This window comes from Triticum urartu, chromosome 2A, assembly GCF_056163025.1.
Source record: "Triticum urartu cultivar PI428250 chromosome 2A, HENAU_Tu73, whole genome shotgun sequence".
In the NCBI taxonomy this organism is placed as follows: Eukaryota; Viridiplantae; Streptophyta; class Magnoliopsida; order Poales; family Poaceae; genus Triticum; species Triticum urartu.
This window is the reverse complement of record NC_141874.1, coordinates 212,048,275-212,054,274: the sequence shown is the minus strand read 5'-3', so window position 1 is coordinate 212,054,274 and position 6,000 is coordinate 212,048,275.

Sequence of the window (6,000 nt, the reverse complement as noted above, 5' to 3'; positions counted from 1 at the left end):
TTCTTCTTCTCCTTGCTCCTTAGCTTCTCCATGATACCTGAGTATGCACAATGTGTCCATATGAGGTAGTAGCCATGTCTCATGTGCATCAAAGTGGAAATGTGAGAGGAGAGATGTCACCTCGGTTTCAAGAGCTCTTGCACGTGCTAGTGTCATGGGTCCGCTAGGCACTTGATGAGATGATGATAGGTCCATGGGGATGACCTTGGGATGCTCTGCATCATCTCCCCTCCCTTAGGTAAGATCCGTCCTCGGATCAAATTCTTCATCACCATGGTAGAGAGAGAGAGATCTTTGACGTTGAAGATGTCGCTCATGGATTACTTGTCGCGTGGAATGTCGATCTTGTAGGCGTTGTCGTTGTAGCGTGCAAGCACCTTAAAGGGTCCATTCGCTCATGGTCGAAGCTTGGACTTGCGTTCTTGTGGAAAGCGGTCCTTGCGAAGGTGTAGCCACACGAGATCACCAATGTTGAAGACCATGGGGTGCTTGTTGATGTGAGTTTGGTCGCAAGTCGTTGTACTTGGCATTCGATAGTATGTCTTGTATCATCATGCACCTTCTTGAGATGAGTCACACGTGCACTTGCGTCCAAATTGATGCGCTCTTGGAGTGGTAGAGTAATAATGCCCAATGGTGACAATGGGTTGAATCCATAGACGACCTCGAAGGGGGACTTGCTGGTTGTTGAGTGTTTTTCTTGGTTGTAGGCGAACTCGGCGATAGGTAGGCACTCTTCCCACTCCTTGATGTTCTTCCTGATTAGTACTCGAAGTAGAGCGAAGAGTGTGCGGTTGGTAACTTTTGTTTGGCCGTCGGTTTGTGGATGATACGCCGCGGAGAAGAGTAGCTTGATTTCGAGCTTGGCGCATAGGGTCTTCCAAAAGTAGCTAAGGAACTTGACGTCGCGGTCCGAGACGATCGTCTTTGGCACTCCGTGTAGATGCAATATTTCCCTACAAAAGAGAGTAGCAACATGTCAAGCATCGTCTATCTTGTTGCAAGGAATGAAATGTGCCATTTTTGAGAAACAGTCCACAACGACAAATACCGAGTCCTTCCCATTTCGAGTCCTAGGCAAACCAAGTACAAAGTCCATGCTAATGTCTTCCCATGGTTGATATGTAATTGGTAGAGGCATATAAAGGCCATGGGATTGAGCTTTAGACTTAGCTTTGCGACATGTAGGGCATCGGTTGGTGAATTGGTTGACGTCACGAAACATCTTGGGCCAATAGTAGTTCTTTGAGAGCGTAAGGAACGTCTTGTCGCATCCAAAGTGTCCCATTAAGCCTCCTCCATGAGATTCCCGCAAAAGCAACAAACGAAGAGAAGACTCGGTGATGCAAAGTTTGTTAGCTCTCATAAGATATCCATCTTTGATGTAATAGTGTTCCCAAGAGGTGTGCATTAAACACTTGGCATAAGGAGTAGCAACAGTAGGATCATGCTCATACAAGTCGTTTATATGCTCAAAGCCAATGACATCCAATTCAAGTTGAGTAACAAGCATGCATATGCGGGAAAGGGCATCCGCCACAATGTTTTCCTTACCTTTAATGTACTTGATGACATAAGGAAAAGACTCAATAAATTCACTCCATTTAGCATGACGCTTGTTCAACTTGGTTTGGCCCTTAAGATACTTGAGCGTTTCATGATCAGTACGAATGATAAATTCATGCGAGCGAAGATAGTGTTCCCATTCATGCAAAACGCGGACTAAAGCATTGAGCTCTTTGTCATAGATGGGGTAATTGAGTTGCGCGCCGGAGGGTTTCTCACTAAAGTATGCTATGGGGCGCTTCTCTTGCGTTAACACACCTCCTATGCCATTACCACTAGCATAGCAATGAATCTCAAAAGGTTTGTCAAAGTTGGGTAAAGCAAGCACAGGAGCATGAGTAAGCAAATTCTTAAGCTCATTGAAAGCGGTATCTTGGGATGGTCCCCAAACAAAAGGCACATTCTTCTTTCTCAAAGCATGCAAAGGTGAAGCAATGGTGCTAAAATATTTCACAAAGCGACGATAGAAACCCGCAAGGCCAAGAAAGCTACGCACTTGTTGCAAATTGGTTGGTTGTGTCCAAGTCTTAATAGCATGGATCTTGGATCATCAACATGAACACCCTTAGAAGAAACAATAAAACCCAAGAAAACGAGCTTGTCAACGCCAAAAAGGCATTTCTCCATATTAGCATAGAGATGCTCTTTTCGAAGAGTTTGCAAAACGGTTTAGACATGGGTGACATGCTCTTGAGAGACATGCTAAAAACAAGGATATCATCAAAGTAGACCACAACAAACACACCAATGTAAGGGCGAAAGGCATGATTCATAAGACGCATAAAAGTACCCGGTGCTTCCGATAGACCCATAGGCATGACTAACCACTCATACAAGCCAAACTTGGTTTTGAAAGCGGTTTTCCATTCATCACCCTCTTGTACGCGTATTTGATAGTAACCACTCTTAAGATCAATTTTTGAAAAGATAGTGGCACCGCTAAGTTCCTCAAGCATATCATCAAGGCATGGAATGGGATGCCTATAACGAACGGTGATAGCATTGATAGGTCTACAATCGGAGCACATGCGAAAACTACCGTCTCATTTTGGCACAAGAATGACCGGGACGGCACAAGGTGTCAAACTTTCACGCACATGTCCATGGTCTATGAGATGCTTTACTTGCCTTTGTATTTCTTTGGTTTCTTTGGGGTTGACACGGTAGGGAGCTTTGTTCAGTAGCGGTGCTCCGGGGATGAGGTCGATGCGGTGCTCAATGCCTCGTAGTGGAGGTAGTCCCGGAGGTAGCTCGTCGGGAAAAACATCGTGAAATTCATGCAAAAGAGAAGACTACACTAGAGGAAGAGTGTGAGAGGTGTTAGCTTGTGGTGCATTGTCCTTGCACGAAAGGACTTAGTGTAGGACACTAGATGGGTTCTCACACACTCCTCTTATCTCAGTTTTGGTGGCAAATAGGACTAAGTCCTTCTTTTCGCTCATCGTGGAGGTGTTTGATTTGGGCTTGTGGCGCTCACTCTCTTTTTGGTGGCTCGCTCTCTCACTATTATCTCCACGATGGGTGGCTTGCTTGTCGGCGATCACTTGGCTTGGCGACATTGGATGAAGGATGTACTCCTTGCCCTTCATCTTGATGATGTAGTGGCTTGTTCGGCCATTGTGGATAACTCCTCTATCAAATTGCCATGGGCGTCCAAGGAGAAGGTGGCAAACGGTCATTGGAACAACGTCGCACTCTAAGGTGTCTTCATAGGCGCCAATTTTGAAGGAGACTTGTACTCGATGCTCGACTTGGATAGTGCCAGAGTCGCTAAGCCATTGCACTTTGCATGGATGTGGGTGCTTCGTCTTGGGCAATTGGAGCTTGGAGCAAAGTTCTTCACTTGCAAGATTAAGACAACTCCCTCCATCGATGATGACCTTGACGGAGCGTCCATTGATGCCGGCCTTGGTGTGGAATATGTGGCATCTTTGGTCTTGTTCTTGGTGATGTTGGAGAGTCAAGACCTTGGAGACAACAAGAGCGAGACTTGAATCTTCATCGCAAAAGACTTGTTCCTCTTCATTGTTCACTTACCGGTGCATGGCGACTTGCTCAAGAGCATCCATTTCGCCATCACTCATCGAGTCGTAGGTGCCATCGTCATTGAGGATCATGGTCCGCTTGTTGGTGCACTCATAGGACTTGTGGCCTCGGCCTCCGCATGTGAAGCATTTGAAGGAACTCGTCTTGACGGTCTCATCGGTGGTGGTTGAGGATGATGAAGCTCTCGGCTTGAAGTTGCCCATAGTAGGAGGATGACTTGGAGTTGACGAAGCTTTCTTGGAACTCGACTTGTCGATGTTGCTTGTAGAAGGTTTGGTAGACGGTGTTGGAGTCATTGAAGCTTGGTTGTTGGAGAAGCCGTAGGACTTGGATGAGAACTTGGCATACTTGAAATCGTCTTGCACTTGACATTCCTCCTTTGTAGCTTGATGCACTAGCTCGATGAGGTTCGAGTATGGTCGGAAGTCGGCGATCTTCTTGATAGGATGGTTGAGTCCATTCAAGAAACATGCCATAGTTTGCTCATCATCTTCCATGACATTGGCTCGTATCATGGCAATCTCCATCTCCTTGTAGTACTCTTCAACGCTCTTGGTTCCTTGCTTGAGTAGTTGGAGTTTCTCGAAGAGGTCGCGGTTGTAGTAGGTAGGCACAAAGCGTGCTCTCATGGCATCCTTCATTTGTGCCCAAGTAGTGATGGGTGGTTCACCTCTTGCCTCTCGGCGCTCGATAACTTGTTCCCACCAAATGAGGACATAGTCTTGGAACTCAAAGGATGCCACCGCGATATTCTTCTCTTCGTCGTAGTTGTGCAAACGGAAGATCTTGTCAACTTTCAATGCCCACGATAGGTATTATTCGGGATCGTTGCTTCCGTTGAACTTGGGCATGGTGAACTTGAGCTTGCCGTAACGTTGCTCTTCATTGTGTTGGGGTCGGGGATGATGACGTCCATGTTGTTGATAATTGTCTAACTCGTGTTTCTCTTGGCATGGAGGGTTGTCGACCTCATGTTGGACTTGTCGTGGAGGATTTCCATTGTCTTCATGCTCTTGATGAACTTGATGTTCTTGGCGAGCTTGTGGAGGAGCTTATCGAGCTTGACGTTGCACCCAAGCTTGATGTCATCGTTCATGAATTTCGTCGCGAAGTGCTTCCTCTTGTTCATGCGCTTGTCGGCCTCGGTTGGCTACGACTCGACTAGAATCTTGGAGGGCTTGTTGCACCTCAATTGCTTGAGATTCATGGAGTTGTTGTTCTTGGCGTTGTGCCTCGGTGTCTTGTGCAACTTGGTGTAGACGCGCTCGCTCTTCCTCTTCATGTTGGCGTTGTCGTTGCCGTTCTCATGCTAGCGCAAAAGCCTCTTGGGTTTGGCGTTGTCAGTGCTCTTGAGAGTCGGTGTCACGTAGAGGATTGAGGCTTGCTTGACGATCATTGCACGCGGCACGGTGAAGAGTGTTCGATGTCGGCGTACTTGAGCCGGAGAGGGTGAAGTCGGAGTGTCGACTTGAGCGGATCCTTCTTGATGAAGACGAAGTGGAAGAAGAGCGGTTGAGCAACAAAGCGCGAATCTCGTCCATCCTTGCGTCATTCTCTTGCTTGTGATCGTCGATCTTGTGGTCGAAGTAGTCCCTTGTACGTTGCTCGGAGAGTCGCAAGTAGGCGGCGAGGTTGTCAATGCGTTCACTCATTGCTTGTTGCTCTTGATGCAAAGCACGTTGTGCACCAAAGAAGTGGCTCGTGGTGACGTAGGAGTTCATGTCGTCATCGTGCTCAATGAAGAGTGGGTTTGTAGAGGTACTTGGCCTATCCATCATTCCAAGACAAATGTGAATGGTAGAAAGAGAAGAACGAATACCAAATGCACCTTGACCGAAGTTGAAAGTGGATCGATGATCACTCCAATGTAGGACAAGGAAATAGCACAATTGGTACTAGCTCTTGTCGGTTTCTCACACCTACACAAGTAAAAGCTTATGGTGGAGCTTGGTTAGGATGGTGGCACAAAATTTGATGCAATTGTAAGTGTACTTCAATAATGTTGGAAAAGATTTGCAAGATGCAATGTAACAAGTAGACCAAGCATATAAGGTACACATAAACACACACGCAAAACAATAAGTGGGGTCGTGCAACCAAGGATGAGCCAAAATGTGGAATCCACAAAATGCTCGTGTTGCACAACAATAGAGAGACGCTAGCACGATTGCACAATAGGCGGATACAAGAACTTGTCCACAAGCTACTTAGCAAAAATGCAACGACTTCTATCCCAAGTATGTTCTATGCAAGGTGTTTCTATGATGTGATCCAAGATGATCGAGTATGACAATTTTAATGTTGTATGATGCTATGGTTCTTGCTTAAAATCTATTTGCTTATCATTCCCTTTTTGCTTAAAAGCTTGTTTGGTTCTTTGATGTTTGA